Raw genomic sequence first — 18,322 nt, forward strand, 5'->3', positions numbered from 1 at the left:
TGTTTTCTTACATTTCAGTAAACAATAGTAACACTGTGTGTATTTGTGTGTGTGTGTGTGTGTGTGTGTGTGTGTGTGTGTGTGTGTGTGTTGGAGGGAGAGTATCACTAATGTCTGAACATTGTCTCTTGAATTCTAATCTGGCGTTCCTTTACACCTCTTGTCATTATCATGTTAGCACACCTGGTTCATCCCTGAGTCTCTCCCATCTGTGGTCAGAAGTATTAACTTAGTATCAGATAGTTTTCCAGAAATCTTGTCGTGATTAATGAGACACTTCAGGTTACCTATGATGAGTTCAAAGCTGGATGCAAGGAGGAACACTTTGTTTCAAGTAAAAAAAGTTTTCTGAGCACAGAAAACTTTGCTGGATAATACTTAGGCTGAGAAGAAATCATAGGAATCTCACGAGGAACCACAGCAATGCAATCATCACTAGCATGAGGAAATTCATGCAACACCTGGTCAAGAACTGGCCACCATCTTCCAAGAGACAAGAACATTTTCTTTTCTCCTTTTACTCTTATTTTTTGTTAATCAAATATTGGCATGTGCTCTTCTAGGTGTTCTTAGAGTTTTACACATATCTATTTTATGTAATTCTTCTAACATTATGAGGTAGGCAATTATTATCCTTATTTTACAGAAGAGAAATGTGGGAACAAAGAATTTACTTGTTTTGCAAAAGAGCACAAGGGTAATATGTGACAGAACAGGAGTTGGGCACAGACAGTGAGACATTAGGGGTTCAGGTTATGGACAGGGTAACTCTGAAAATTTCTAATAGCTCTCCACTGTTTACCATAACATTTCATCTTTCTTAACATAAATACTCTAAATCTACTACATATACTTTACCTACGACCTGAGTTTCACCTCTAATCATTTCTCTCTCCATATTCTATGTCATAATTACTTCTCATTTTCTTTCTCCAATGTATGTAATTTTATTGATTGCAATGCCTTTAGTCAATTATTTACTTTTATCATACTGAATACTGCTTTTCCTTTGAATTTTAACTGTCCCAGCTTTTTTTTCTTTCACTGGTTTTAAATTCTTCTGGTTTGTGCATGTCTAACCTGTTTCTGACACATTTATCTGGACCATGTCATTTTCTTGTTCCATTGGCATGAATTATCCTCATTGTTCACACCTACAACTTTGATTTTACCCTATTTTTCTTAGTGCTCTTTAAGTTTTATTTTTCTTTCCTGAGCACAGTCTCCTCAGATTTTACTCTTCCTATTAACCCAAGACAGGCAAAATTAGTTTTTTTTTTAATTAGAAGCAAGGAAATAAAGTGATGGATACTAATGAAATGACATCCTCATTGGTCAATAGGAATAAAAATAGTGTAGTGAAGAAGTATCTATATGCCCAGTTGTTGATTTATTCATCATCACTCTTACAAATAATGAAATAATCCCAGAAATCATGCTTACTTCCTATTATAGATTTGTACTTTCTCATCATTAATCTTATTGTTGATTTTGAAAGTAACGTGACACTAAAAGCTTTAAATTTTGCTGAGTGTAAGCTGCTTTTAAAATTGGGTTTAAGTCCAATAATACATAATTGAGTGCATTACAGGTATCTACTATGTGGTTATACATTCCATGAACTAATTTCGCATTACTCAAAGTAAATATTAAATATCTAGGCATTCTTCATTAGAGGGAAAACTGTATGAGAGTAAATATCTATTTACAATCAGAATTATATAAGTTCAACCTAAAATTAGTTTACAAATGGATATTAATAGTGTATGATTAATATTAGTGTAACAATAATATCACACTAAATATAATATTCTGTTTTTCAGGTTTATTTTTATGAAATTTGTATTTAAATTAAATATTTATCTTTATGTCATTAACCTGAACTTTTTTTCTTATTCAGAAAGATCCTTGTTTAGTTGTTAATATTTTTTATTATTAAATTGGCCTCCAACAACAAAAATATTTAAAATGTATTATTTTACTTAACAAAATTATTTGAAAATTTCTACTTCATTTTGATGATCTTAGTATGTAAAATATTATAATTTTTAAAAAAATCAGATTCGGGTAAAGTTTGATCTTTAATATGTTTGTAAAGAAGAAACACCTTCAAAACTGTGTGTTTTGTCATGTAATGGAGTCATATGCCTTGGTGACAATTGGTATCAAGAAGTGAAGTAATGTATATTATTCAACAATTTTTGGAAACATATATTATACATAGTATACTCTCTGGTGATTTTTCTTGTATACAGATTTCATGTTGCATATCTGTTCACACATATTATAAACTTGGCAAATATATGTCAAATATTCTAATTTAATATTGATTTCTAAGAAAAATAAGAAAACTAGAGTAAATTGAAGAGGTGAAGCAACTATATAAATAATTTTAAACTCCTCTAAAATGGAGTACAAATTTTAAATATTCCAAACAATAATTTCTTTTAAAATTACTCAATTTGAGGGGAAAATAGGCTAATATAACATCTGTTTACAGCATATTTTTACTTAATTAAATGTAAACATACTTTTTAAGAAGATATATATGAAGAGTCATGTGTTTTATACAGTTAATCCTAATAGTTGCAAATGATGTTTACCATAAGTTCCAGTCAGACAGAAAACTGTGACCAGCCTGATAGATTCTATTTGGCAGAATCCTGGTCATACCCACCGTATAAGCATTTAACAGTAAAAGCTCAATCTTGCAGAGTTGAAATGTTTAACATATTAGTTTGCTCTGAAATTAGGACAAAAACCTTATCAATCAAGTGTTTTAATGCATTTTGGTTATACTGAAACAGAAGATGAAAAAACGTTCCTAACAATAGCTCTCTGATCATTCACCTTCAGTTTGCTTAAGAGAAGAACATAGGAAAAAAAAAAAAGATTCTAGAATCTCTGATGTGTTCACCTAGTAAATTATGACTACCTATTTCTCCTCTCCTTTCCAGATATGTGTAAGCCCCACTTCAAATGAAGCTGGTTGAAAGGAGATATCTTCACATAAAGAAAACAGGTATCCTACTTCTTGGTTAGATTGTTGTTAAATAAGCAACAGAAAATTGATTTCTCACTTCTCTGCAGTGGAGAGGGAGTTAGTGACAGAATTCATTGGAAAAGTCATCATCTATTCTCTGAAATTCTGTGTCATACATAAACAAAATGATTGCGTCATACATAAACAAAATGATTGCAAAATATTGAGAGTAGTGACCAGCTGAAACTTCCTGTGATGGTAAGAATGAAGAAACATGTAACAGAAATTAAAAGAAACACCAAGACAAGATGCAGAGTCAGGAAAGATGGCAGAATGGCAGAGAGGCCAAACTGCCAAGCTTTATTTATATCAATAGGTTACTTTAGGTCATTAGTGCCATAACTACATTATTGTTTAGTATTCTTTATTTCCCAGGAGCTGAATATCTGAAATCAAGGTCCAGGCTGATAAGACTCTAGCACAGAGCCTCTTCACAGATACTGCACCTGTATTAGTTACCTTCCTAGCTTCTAGGAGAAACTGACAAGCATTCCAAGCATGGAAAACAAAGTACCAGTTACCTGCTGGGAGTTTGATCACCAGCAGAATGCTTCCCTCTAGATTTCCATGGTCAGAATCCCTACAGAAAAACTCTGAACCACATGTAATTGTCATGTTAAGAAAGCCTGAGTCTGGTAACACATGTGTACATCCTGAAAAGTAGCCTGAATATGACCACCATAGGAGACCCACAGTAAACAAAGTAGCGCCTAGAAACAGTAACTACATGGTAAGAGGTCACAGGAAGTCTCACTTTGGTAGGGGGCAGGAGCAGAGGGAAGGAGGTGGTTCAAAGAGGTCAACCAGGAAGTGCACCACAGATCAGAAAATTAGACATTTCAGAAAGTCCTGCTAGGCCAATGAATGACTTCCACACAACCAGAAAATGGTCATCTAAGGACAGGCATCTATGCCCATGGATAAAATACAAAGAGATCTAACTAGTTAAAAGAAAAATTTCCCATTTTCCTCTAATCTATACTTCCTATAGATGGAAAATGTAGCAACAGGGAGGTAAAGAGAGAACAGAATAATAATAATTAAAAGAAGAATGTATAAGAAGATACAAACAGGATTTCATTCCTCTTGAAGTTTCTTCAAATACTTAAACATTGGATCAGAATATTTTGGAAAGCATGAATACATAAAGGTGTTTTCTATATGTATGCACACTGAATTCAGAACACTCTAAAAGGTCATACTAGACATGTATCTAAAGAAATCAGAGATATTTTCAAGCATGAACAAATATTTCTGCAAGGAGACTTTCATAAAATAGATTCAGTTGTACCCACCCTCCAACACATACACACATACACACATGCAACTTTTTGTGACTTGGGACAAATTTGGAGAAATAATCTGGGGATGATAATACTTCAAAGATTAATGCCATACTAAAAACAACTGAATTTAACTCAAATTATCTTTTCAATTGCACACATTGGATATTTTAGCCTCTGTATATTAATATACTAGAAACATACATCTGTAAAAATGTCAAATGTTAAAGTTATTTTGTCTGTTGTAAGATATTTTAATTCTTTATGGCTTATAGAATTTATCCCATTATGCTAATAATCACAAAAATACAATTATCCCAAATCATAGCATTTGAGTCCTTTGTATAGATGTATAATTAATGAATTGAAACCAATTTTTAAAGTAGGAGAGTTTCGTGTGTTATAAAGGGTCACATTATGATAAGATTACTTGAGGAAGATGTACAAACATTCATGCACAAACAATCTTGTATGAATGTTTCCATATATATGTATTTAATAATATGTATTAAGTATATTAGTACCCATTAGTTAAAAGCCTGAATATCATCCCCTGCTCCGTGTATGATTTATGTGTGTGAGTATACATAGTTTTTCATTATTTACAAACATACTGACATATACAAGAGGTTAAAGGACTTCAGCAAGCCATTATTTCACTGCCTCTAAAACTCATTTTATTTAAAATCACATTATGATTAAATTCATGGATATGCAAGATCTTTTCTCCCATGCAGGAAAGTGGGATAGAAATTGAATTTCTTATCATGCTGAATCTTGTCATTTTACAGAGTGTGATTTCTTTCCAGGTGCAGAGCATCCATCATTCTTCTTTCCTTTAGATAGGATATGTACAATACAGTGACATCCTGTTAAAGTCAGAAGCACAATATGGCAAAATGGCTGAAATGCCCATTTAATCTGACATATTTTAATGCAGTAAATAAATTGGTGTGGTGAATGAATAAACTGTTGTAGTGCGCAATCACTTGGCACAGTAGTCTATATTAAAAGCAACATCACTTTAAACTAACTCTTCACCATCTGTTGTATACTCTAATTTAAAAAGATCGCAATTTACAATTGCAAAAGTAGGTAAGAGACAAATGATTGAATTGCATATTTATGTGCTATATTCAGCCAAACATGCATCTGTTCTGTTTATCTCTGGAATATCAGATGCTAATTGGGAAGCATTCTTCTGTCTTCATATATGAGAATGGAATTAGGAAAAACATTAAGAATTATTCTTAAGGTGATTAACGCTTATAAAAACTGTGAGTCCAAAACAATTGGACTGTAATTACTAAAACATTAAATAATTAGTATTTATAAAACTGTAATGTTTTATATAAAATGCTAAATCATGAAGTGGTTGTCAAATATACTCTTCAAGAAAGATCATTGTTTTGACACAAATGAAGTTTCTAATATTGATCTAATTTTTTCCTACTTAAAAGGCAATTGCCTATGGTTCAATTTAATAAACATGAGTAAATTGAAATAGCCTCAAGTTTTGTAAATATCCAAAGCCTTGAACATTAGATAATGGGACAAATGAAGTATTTACATAATTCACTTCAGATAGTTTAATATCATTTATATTTTTACATGTTGTACTGAAAAAAATGCTGTAAAAATTGTAGAATTCCACTGTGCATTCATATACACTATATAATTTTCTACTTACAATCTTACAACTACTTTTAAAGAAAAAATTAATCATGATACTTGTTAAAGATAGTGTAGGGGCAAAGGAAAAATTTTCCCTCTACCCTCTGAAGTTTTGTTGGTATAAACTGACATAGATTAAGGAGGAGAAAGGCAGTTAGATTTATTATTTGCACAAAGGAAATCACATAGAGTAATTACCAACTGGCCCCAAATGATTCAAAAGCCTATATACCCTATTTATATAGGAAAACAGGAGAAAGGAGAATATAGGCAATTTTGATAGGCTGTAAATAATTTTTTAGAGGAACTCAAGAGAACTACAGAATATACCATAGACTGGGACAAAGGCTATTTGGCCTGAAAAACAAACAATGATTTGTAACTGATTCTCTTGGAAGATTGAGAAGGACCAGAATGAAAACAGTGGTGTTCAACAGGAGCCTGTCAAAGTGTGTTGGCAAATTTCATTCTCTCCTCTTGGGATATAAGTTTAGTTAATAGAAACTGACATCAAGAAGGGACCAGATAGCTTCTTTGGTGGTCCAGACTTTAAGAAGTTAGGGAAACTTTGCAGAATGCTTCTCCTTGTACTAGAAAGAGAAGTCACAAGGGAAGGTCAGTGGGATGTTGATTTTAAGACTATTTTTAAGGCCTTTAAATATTCTTTTTAAATTGCATAGCATGCAAAAAAAATTCCATAGTTTTGAGTATCATTGTTTCAGCCACAACAATGACAGGAAAGGCTTTATTGAAGAAGGAGGCTACCGATTTGGGTGTAGGGATCATTGCAAAAGGAGCTTTTAGTGGGGACAGAATCTAAGCTGCAGCCTTAATACTATAAGGAATAAAAAAGGAATTTATAACCAAAAGCAAAGGAGTAGTCAGTAGGTGGAAAATTATGAGGAGGAAATATCAGTGATAACAGGAGAGTCTGGCTAAACTAACTTGACAGGATCCTTAATAACGACTTGCCAAGAGGAACAAATATAAGATTGGAGATGGTGGAGGATGAGGTTTATAGACATTATGGATGGACGCTTCTGGCTAAACTAAATTAGAATGAGTCTTTATTTTTATTATAGTAAAATATAAATAAATAAAATCTACCACTTAACCATTAGTAAGTGAACAGGTCAATTGAATGATCCAGTTGCATTTTTGTGTAAAAGTGTCCACTATCCATCTCCAGACTTTTTCATTATCCAAAACTTAAAATCTCTACCCATGAAATGATCACTTCCATTGCTTAGTAGGATTTTTTTATAAAAATCCAGCAATGAAGATATGAAACATAGAAACCCAAAAGTTAAAGCCTAGTTGAAAACGTTAAGAGCCTGAGTAGCATTTGACCAAGTAAAGAATCTCTGTCAATAACTCTCTTGTACATAAACTGAGGTCCATGAATATTGCATTTTTTCTCAAGTGTTATTGTTTTTCAGTTGTTATCCCTCTCCCTTATTCTCATTTCCATTTCTTTCCTCTTTTCGCCATATGTGAGCACTTGCAACAGGGAAGTCAGAACTCAAACTGACCTTATTCAAACAGAGGTGGGAAGATTGTTAAACAGAGGGTGAAAGGGAAATCATATGCCCTCTGGGTTTGTTATTTGTATTCATGAAAAGAAAAATCAACTTTGTCTTTAGAACAGAAGATGAGACTATAGTCTGGAACAAGCAACTCTTAAGAATCCTACCTAGACTAGGAGAAAGGCACCTGCAATGGTTTGTATAAGAAGTATCCCCCAAATGCTCATGTGCTAAAATCTTGGTTTCCAATGCAATAATATTGAGAGCTGGTGCTTTTGGGAAGTTATTGAATCATGAGGGCTCAGATATCAGCAAAATCGGTTAATCCACTGATGATTTCATAATAAAAAGGATTATTGGGCCATGGTAGAAACTGTAGGAGGTGAGCCTAGTTTGAAGAAGTAGGTCACTAGAGATTTTTCTGAAAGGATACTCTCTCTCTCTCTCTCTCTCTCTCTAGAAATCAAAATCCCTCTTCCTCCAGGTGGTTCATAAAAACTAGAACTCCTTTTCCTAAAGAAAGCCATAGAACTGAGAAAGGTTACTATTTCCCTTTTTCCTTAAACTCCCTAATTTCAGAGTATCCCACCATATACTTGGGGGGAGAATGCTATATGGACCAAGAAGAATTTGGACAGACAGACCTTGCCACTTTTTCCTCCCTCAATCTATTACCATTGCATCAAACTCTTCTTTCAAATCACATTTCTACATAGCTGACTATCCCCATTAAAACTAACCATAAAAATAGATAATTTCTCTGGGTCTTTGAGTCTCCATTTCTAAAGGTTCCTGTGTCACCTAAAGCTTTTATTAAATTCATTTTGCTTTTCTCTTGTTAATTTGTCTTTCATTATAACAGTGTGGGGGTCATGATCTTCATGATGAGTATGGAAAGGTATCATGTCTTACACTAGCAAGGGAAAAGAATCAAGGGAAAGGGAATCACCCAACTCCAGCCTCTTCTGGCATTCCTGTCTCCCTTCAGGGAAAGCAATTCTGACAAGTCTGTGTAAAAGATCACAGCGCAGGTCCACAGACTGAAATGTAAACTGAGGTTATAAATGCCCCCAGCCATATACCACATCATACCACTGTACTAACAGTTTTTGTAATAACTATTTGATTTGGCTGAAACTCATGTCCACACAACAACGTGCATATGAATGCTTTCAACAGCTTTATTCATAATTACTCAAAACTGGAAACAGCCAAGATGTCCTTCAATAGGTGAATGGTTAAACAAACTGTGATACATACAAATAGAATATAATTCAGAAAAAAACAATAATCTATCAAGTTTTAAAAATTTTGAGGAATGTTAAATACATCTTGCTAAGTGAAAGAAACTAGACTAAAAAAAAGACTATAAAAATGTATAAATTCAACTATATGACATTATAAAAAGGCAATGATGATAGTAAAAAAGAGGAATGGTTTCATGCATTCTCCAGGTGGGGGGAAAGAATGAAACATGAACACAGTGAAATTTTAGGGTGGTGAAGCTACCCTTATGAAACTATAATGGTAGGTACATGGCACTACACATTGATCAAAATTCACAGAGTGCTCCCTAATGTAAACTATGGACTATATTTATTAATAACATATTCATACTTGTTCTTCAGTTACGATAAGTATACTATGGGGTGATGCCTAGTGTCTCGTTTGGGGAGTGCTTCTTTCTGCCAAGGAGGGTATAAGCCACCTGAGAAATTAAAGTCTAGAATAATTAGCGAAGAACAAAAGACAAAGAGTCAGAATTTTTTTTTCAAAAATGGAGCCCCTTGGACTGGGGATGTGGTTCAAGCGGTAGCGCCTGACATGCCTGCGGCCCGGGTTCCATCCTCAGCACCACATACAAACAAAGATGTTGTGTCCGCCGAAAACTAAAAAATAAATATTAAAAAATTCTCTCTCTCTCTCTCTCTCTCTCTCTCTCTCTCTCTCTCTTTATTAAAAAAATGGAGCCCCTAATAGATAGGCTTAGTCCACAGAGAAGCTGAAACTAGTGGTTTATTTAAGGGGATACATCAAAGTCAAGGATGAGGTTTCAAAGGAGAAGTCTCACTTCATGATACCTTGCAGTCAGCAGGTTGATTGGCATCTTGGCCAGTCATACCCATCTCAGGTGCTGTGTGGAACATGGCAGAGCAGAATAGGAATTCACAACATCTCTGGGTAGTCTTACAAAGAGGAATTGTCCCCTGGAAGTTCCCAGACACCAAATGTTCCTTCCTATTCACTAGGCTATGATGCACGGTGGCTCACATGCAGCCCATGGATGGCTCACAACTGTATACTACACTAGTGCAAGCAATTAGTGTTTACACTGCACAGGCTGGAGGTTAGTGTAAGGAATCCCATGGACTCCTTTCTCAGTCAGTGCATAAATCTAAAACTATACCAAAATATAAAACATGCATGCACATTTGAACATAACCATTCTGCCTCCAGAAAATATTACAATTTATCTTGAGCATGCATGACAGCTGGTTAGGAACATGTCTTGATAATCATTTTGACTATAATATGTAAGGCCTAAAGAGTCTGGCTTTGTTCAAGATAGTAGTGAATAAAAGAGATGGCTGAAATGTTTGCTCCTAAAAGTGAAGAGAATTTGGAATATAACAGAAAAATCACAGATGAGTTTGAAAGATAAAACTGTGAGTCGGAAAAATGGAAGTACAGGATAAACAGGGCCAGGAGGGAAGATGCACAGTGAGAGACACTGGTAAAGGTATGAGTAGATGAAAGAATCATAAAAACGGAGATGGTCAAATTATTCACTCCGTGATGCTGTAAAAGAACATCCCTCCATTCTGTCAAAGTTTTAGCAAATTGAAACAGAAAAATGGAGCCAATATCTGAGCTATGCTTGAGAGTTATTTATCTATATTAGGCTATAATTTATTTTATTCTGTTTTAACAAATCAATTCCAATCTATTTACTGTACCAACACTACAGAGAAATTGTTTTTCTCTGAAATAGTTATATGTATATTGAAGTATCTACTATGATAATTAAAGATTTTAGATATTATAAGTTTAATATTTTATAAATAATAGCTTGTGTTTTCTTAATGTAAAATGGCTTGCATTTGCAGACACTGAACACAGCTTACTTTTTTTTTCACAGTATGCTTGTCATTCTTGTCCAACTTACTAACAATATTACTATGTATCATTATGGATGTAAATCTACATTCTGGAAATGAGAAGTGCTAACCTTTTCCAGAACTTAATGAAAGATGCTGAAGTTATTCCCAAGATAACTGACTTAAAATGAACAAATATAGGTGGTTTATTTTCTATTCAAGTAAGCTAGAACACTTTGCTCCACGTGTCAGCTACCAGCATTACACATGGTTAATGAACCTAGTGAGTGCCACGTTGGAAATTTGCATTAGAAACATTGTTTATTTACAAAACTCTTCAAGATAATTTTTCCCAAAAAGGATTTAAGTTTTTCTATTTTCATCTGTAACTTGCATTGCATTTTTTTTATTATTTCATACTCACTTGCATATAAAAACAAATAGGAAATGAAACTGAAGGCTTTAGGATTAATTTTTTTCTTTTATTTTATATGGATTTTTTTCAATTCAAAGTAAAGCCTACTAAAACATTTCAGGTTCTATAACATCTGCCTGGTGAAGTAAAAATTGCCAATTAGAAGATAAATCTTTCATAAGGGAACAATTGTAATAAATCTTATAATCTCTACAACTAGAGATATGAAAAATTGGGCTCTATATGTGTAATGAGAATTAAAATGCATTCTGCTGTCCTATATAAATAAAAAAATAAATTTAAAAAAGACAAAAAAATCTTATAATTTCCAATAGGATTTGCTATACTTATCTCCAAAAAGTGAAAAAGTTTCATATTCAATTGAAATAGTTGTTTTTAGGACACAAGGAAGCCTTGTTTGCTGATTATGCTTGAATTATCAAAATTATACATATAAAGTTAAAATTATATGTTTATCATGCAATAATAATTATATACACATAGATATATACACATATTACATATGTGCTTATAATCTTCTTTTAATTTAGAAATATATGCTATACAGTTAAGAGTTTTGTTACCACCAAGCAGCCATAGTGTGGCCTCTGTCTTTTGGGTATTTTGTGTGGGGAGAGAACTTACTTTTTCCTTCTATTCATCTCAGGTTCATTGGTTGGGTTCCTGTATCAAAAGACATATTAATAACAGAAAAGCACAAAAAATTATTTGAGTTTTATGTGACACAGACATCATTATTAGAGAATGAAGAGTCAAAGAAATAGTTAAGGCCAATTTTATTTTTTATGGTGGATTTAATGAATAATGGAAGATCATGGAGAAATGAGACAGGCAAAGAAAAGTGAGTAAGCATGACAAAGCTGAATACTTCTGATGTATTCAGATGTCTTGCCATGACCTTTCTCCTCAGAGATAAGAATGCTCGTTTCCACTGATATAGAGAGGACACCTCTCACCTGAGGTACTAATCACCTTCTTCAGAGGAAGATCAAAAAATTCTTTTTGCACTTGTCATTTCTCAAACTACTTCTGAGTATAACATTCAATATATCAAAGTGTCATATTTATTTGGGTAGAGTATCCTAAACCTTGTAAATGTGTAAAGTGTAAATTATCTGCTCATTCTTTTCTAAAAACAATTGCAATTTCTTTTGTGACTTTACCTAAGTGATTTGGGGAAACAGAAGCAAAGGTCAAAGCATCTCCACAAGAGGAGAGAGGAAACAGGATGGTGCACATGTGACTGGAGGGAACCCGAAATAAAACCGGGTTTTATTTTCTAAAATAAATATTATTATTTTCTAAATTAAATTGAGAGTTTTACATGTTTCACATTTGAACTTCAAGGTATTTTTAAATTTTCCTTGCAATGACATTTGATAAGAAAATGAAGAGAAGGAGATGGTGCATGGGAAGGGTCACTTGGAGAGAGGTTGTATTATTTGAGGCCAGGGGAGTAACTAAAAAAATGCACAAAAAGCAATATTAAAAGAAATGATATGCATCAACTCCTTAACTGAATTTGACTTTGTTTTTATTTTTTACATGCTAACACAATGCCTATCTCTATATTAATCTTTTTAATTTTTCAATTGCTATATGGCTCAGAGTCCCATTTGTTCCAGAGCAGCCTCTGTATGCAAGTGGTCCTGTGTTTATGAAAAGCTTGTTTAATTTCCTTAGCCTTTCTTCCAAATAATTACAATTTACACTGGGGGAACTTGTACTCAATTATGATGGAAAATAAGAACTTGTGAAACAAAATGAACCCAAACTCAGATGTCATAGAGAGTATAACAATAGGCCCATAACAAAGGCTTCAACCTTTGCAAGTTAGATAACTTGATTTAAGAGAAAAAGAATAAGCAATCACAGGCAGATTGACAGGTATTAATCTTTAAAGAATACTGTCTACTGTGCAAATTCTTATAGACCAGGAAAGATTAGGTTACACACAGGTCACATTAATCCTTTAAATTTCTTAAGACAGACAGAATATATTTTCTTTTGTATTTTGAATATTGGAATTAAATTAAAAATAATGGGCCTGGAAATATAAATAATAAATAGTGTATTATGCATTAAGATAACTACTTAAAACAAATTAAGCATCAATTGACTAAAGAAGCAAGTAAGAGGGCAGAAAAGTATCTAGAAACAATGTGAAGCAGCCTCTGAAAAGGTTGTATTTTGTGTTTTGTTTAATTCCCTTCTCTTGAGTGTGGAGTAAACTAGTGATTCACTTCTAACAAATAAAATTCGGCAAAAATGAGAGGACATGACTAATGAGATTAGATTATAAAGACTGTGACTTTTGATCTGTCCTCTCACTGTCTCTTTGCTTGCTTTGACGAGAGGACAGTTACTATGTTGTGAATACTCTAGAAAGAGGCAAACAATCCTCGATTCTTGCCAACATCCAGTGAAGACCACAGACCTTCAGAGAGCCACATGGTAGATCCTGGAAGTGTATCTTCTCTCAGTCAAGCCTTGAGGACTGCAAATCCTGCCTTCAGCCTAGTAACAGAGGACACAGATAAGCTACTTCTGCATTCCTAACAACAGGAATAGGAGTTAACACATTGGCTGTTTTAAGATGCTAAATTTTTTGTAGCAAAATGTAACAGACACAATAGGAAAAAAAAAACAGTTGAATTCAGATATGCCCTTTGAATATTTATTCAAAAATAAGAACGATTAAAGAATAATTTTACCCATTTTATTTTTTTTTAATGTAGCCTGCTGTAGCTGTACTCAAAGATCTGGCTGTCTCCTTGGCTTCCTCTTTATATCATCCATGATTTAAGCTAATGGTATTATTTAAATAAAAGGCGTAATCCAAAAGCTCCTGTGTTGACAATGCAGGAAAGTTTAGAGGTGAAATGATTTGGTTATGAGAGCTTTAATCTAATTAGTCCCTGAATCCACTGATATGGGATAACTGAGTGGTAACTGTAGGCAGGTGGGGAGTGGCTGGAGGAGGTGGGCCACTGGAGGCAAGCCTTTGGGATTTATATTTTGCCCTTGGTGATCCAAGTTGTAAGACTCTCTGCTTCCTATTGTCGTTCCCCAAACTGCATTCCACTTCCACACCCTTCTGCCATGGCATTCTGTCTCACCTTGTGCCCAGAGCAATGAAAGCCAAAATCTAGGGACTGAGATCTCTGAAACTAATGAGGGCCAAATAAATGTTTTGTTTTTTTTTTCTTCTAAAATTTTACTTGTCAGGTCTTTGAATCACAGCAATAAAAAATCTGACTAAAACAACTAGAAAAAGAGAAAAATATAGAGATATAGATTTTGATAGAGTTTTATCTCTATATCCCCACCCAACACACACACACACACACACACACACACACATTGTGCTAGATTGACTGAAAGTTAGGGATTTGGTTTGTGTTCCTCATAGTCACTAAAGAATCAAGGCCATTAACAAGGCACCCAGACACCTCACAGGCTGTCAGTGTGCCAGAGAAAAAGCAGAGCTCCAGGAGTCTTCTACAAGGAATGAAATATTCTGACCCAGAAGTAGAACATATCTGAAAATAACTCATTGATTTGAAGTAGCAGTAGTGATTTCACTCAACCAAAATAGAGACAGGATTTACAGTTTTGTCTTAAAACAGAAGCAGATTAGAACTGAAAGTATTCAGTAACACTGTTATTGGCTTTCACATTGTGGAAAGTTTCTTGATATTTACTCATCCAAAATCTTTGTTTTTAATTTTTCAATTTTAATCTGCATGGAGGAAATTTGCCAGACCAATTTTTTAATACTATTAAACACTGATTGACATTAATAGAAAAACTATGGCAAATGGAGTTGAACTATTATTCTTCACAAAACTTCAGACAGTGTTTTATACCAGTAAGAGTGATTAATCGTTAAAGAAAATAGCTTACTTACCAGGTCTTCTAGTATACAACATTTTTCACCTTTTCTTTATTTTTTCTTTAGTGGTTATCAAATAAAATGTGTGGAAGGATATTATCCAGGTAATCTGTATCTTATACTCTATCTCACTGAAACTATGTAGATTTCCTTAGTACTTATCACTGATTTTTTAATGGCAATTCTTTAGTTTATCATACTGTAGTGTACTTGAAAAGACATATATGTATTTTTGTAGTTAGTTAATTAATTAACTTAACAAACATGTATTGAGTTTTTTATAGTTAGTAGCATTTGTTTAGGGATAAAAGACATAGCACTGAAAAACTTCTAAAGTTCCTTACCCTCACAGTGCACTTGATCCTGAGGGAGGCAGGTGGTAAACTGATGGAAAAATAAAGCATGTGTGTTGTAAGGTGGTGATGAATCCTGTAAACTAAAAATAAATACAGAAGAGTGTTGGTAGTGATGAAGGTATTATTTCAAATATATGCTCAAGAAGATTTCAATTATATGCCCACCTTTAACCAAATACCTTAAAAAATGAAAAAAAATGGGTATAAGAATAAAAAGCATTTCAAGCTGAGAGAATAGGTATTGCAAAGTCCCTGTGGTAAGAAAATGTTCAAGGCATTATTGGCAATGTAAAGAAGTTTGGATAAGAAATGAAGTCACCCCTAGAGACCAAATCTCCTGCCTGACCTCTTATTTTACCTCATTTGACCCTTGTCCTCCACAACAATCAAATGAAGTATATTTTATTAATTAGGATGAGTTTCATGATCAGCACATGGCTTATTTCACTTAGCATGATAGTCTTCAGTTCCATTCATTTTGTCTGTCATGTGTCATTTGGCCAGAAACTCCATCTGAGAGAGAGTGTTCATAATTCTGTGATCACCCATCTCCTATATATACTATCTCTAAATCAGCTTTCTAGGAAGATGGCCCTTTTAGGATAATGCAACTTCCAGTCAGCTAGCTCATGTAATAATTTTTTCTCTTTCACCACCCTGCCTCTTGACCAAATTTAAGGCTTCTATCACACGATGGGCAGACTGAAATTGCATGGTAACAGAAAGGTTGAGAATAGATGTAATTAGAGAGATAGTATCCTGTTTACACAGTAAATCAAATCTTATAGCATTACCTTTACATTACCTCACATAGAAACTCTTTAAATGATCTTGAGCAATTTGACATGTTTACATTTATTAAAATTGGAAGTAATCATACGGCCATGGCATGAGAATAGATAATAAGGATAAGATGTTAACTTGAAGACATGGGTGGAAGCAATGGAAGTGGTGTGAGGTTGAAAGATGGGTTGTGGAATGTGAGAAACAAGAAGGGTCATGAAAGATTTCAACATTTTTCCCTAACGTGCTGCAAGGAATTGTAATTACGGAAGGGAAGGGACTACAAGAATAGGTGTGAAAAAGAAGGAGAGTTTGAATTTAAAGTTAAGAGTCTAATAAGATATATGCATGCAGATATTTAAAGCAGTTGAATAAATTACACAGGAACAACTAAGAAGCACAGTCAGAGACACATTGGAAGTCATCAATGTGTAAGTGTGTTTTAAGACACGAGAGTACTATCATGAAAGAGTAAATGGGACTGGCTTATTTCACTTAGCATGATAGTTTCCATTTCTATCCATTTGCCAGCAAATGCTAAGTGAAGTAAGCCAGTCTACAAAAACCAACAGCCAAATGTTCTCTCTGATATGTAGGTGCTAACACACATGAAAGTGGAAGGTAGGGGGAGAATAGAAGTTCATTGAAATACAAAGGGGAATGAAACGAAAGGACATGTGATGGGATTAGGAAAGACAATAGAATTAATCAGAGATAACTTCCCTGTGTTCATAGGAAACTCCACTCCAGTGAAATTCCACATCATGTACAACCCCAAAGATGGGATCCTAATTAGAATAAGTTATATTCTATGTATATCAAAATATACTCTATGTATATCTAACACTAACAAATAAAAAAAAAGTTTTAGAAAAGAGTAAATGGGCTATAGTTATAGTTAGAAAACAATGTTAAATTCTAGGAAAATTAAAAATTAAAACAATTATGTAGAATTAGCAAAAGGCCCTAAGGAAGAATGTTCAATGAACTAAGAATAAAATAAGAGCAGTGGAATGTCTCTTGATCATTTGAAAAAAAAATATTCAAGTAATCAATTTTGTTAATTGCTGATGACCAAGTAAAATGAAGACAGAAAATGGGCAATTACATTTAAAAATGTTAAGATCATTGATAACCTTGACAAGAATAGTTTTGAGGAAGGGTAACCAGTCCAATCCATGTAGTTGATGAAAAAAACTAAAGAAAGGAATTGGAACCGGAGGTGTAATGTAATACATATGAAGTATTGATTCTAAAAAAAAGATTTAAGGTGAGAAAAATGATGTATTTGTAGGTTGACTGGACAAACTCTTCAATAGGTGAAAAAGAATAGTCTATTGCAAAAATGATTATAGTATATGAAGCAGTAATAAGAAAGAAGAAGGAAAATATTGTGAGATATGCAATTGGAGAATAGAGTGGTATTGTGAACTTGGAGTTGTAAGGTCAACAGTTGAAAGATCAAGAGAAATTTGAAGTCTAAATACAGATGAGAAGGCATAAAAAATTAATGTGTATTGGTAGACTAAAAAAATACAGAATTGTTGCTGATCTTCATTTAAGACAACTTGAAATAATTGTTAATAAATTTTAGGTGAGGGATATAAGCATGTTTGTGAGCATGCTTTTGCTTAGTTTTGATTTTTGTTTTGCTTATCTCAATTCAGGCACATTATACATTAAGGATTTACATGCAGGTGTCAAATAGGAAGAAGTCATGAATTAAGTAGGTTAAGGTTTTACCAGCAAATGTGTGATAAAATTAGAACATGGCAACAGAGTTGAGAATATATTAAAGGCAGTGATTTAATCACAGACTGTGAGATTTCAGTTGGGTAAACAATAGTAAAGAGTTTCTTTAATAAATGCATTTTTTTTTTTTTAGTTTAAGGCAGTGAAATAAACACCAGAGGCAGGATTATAATAGGAGTAAATTGTAGAGTGAGAAAAGTACTGTTAGAGAATAGGATGCTTGCAGTGAAGATGGTAAAGTGACACATGTATCACATGTGTATTGTATACCTAGCAAATGGCTGAGAGAGAACAGAGGACAAGACATATCATGATGAATGTTATTTACAAATGGGGTAATGAGGGTAATGAGATAATCCTGATATATGATTTCTTTCCTTATCTGAAGATTTTGTTTAATAATACCATTATGACATCTTGACCATTGAGTAGATTGTAAAGTCTGGGACATGGACCTGAGTGACATGGTACATCTA

The sequence above is a fragment of the Spermophilus citellus genome, assembly GCF_964194105.1.
Source record: "Spermophilus citellus genome assembly, chromosome: 10".
NCBI lineage: Eukaryota > Metazoa > Chordata > Mammalia > Rodentia > Sciuridae > Spermophilus > Spermophilus citellus.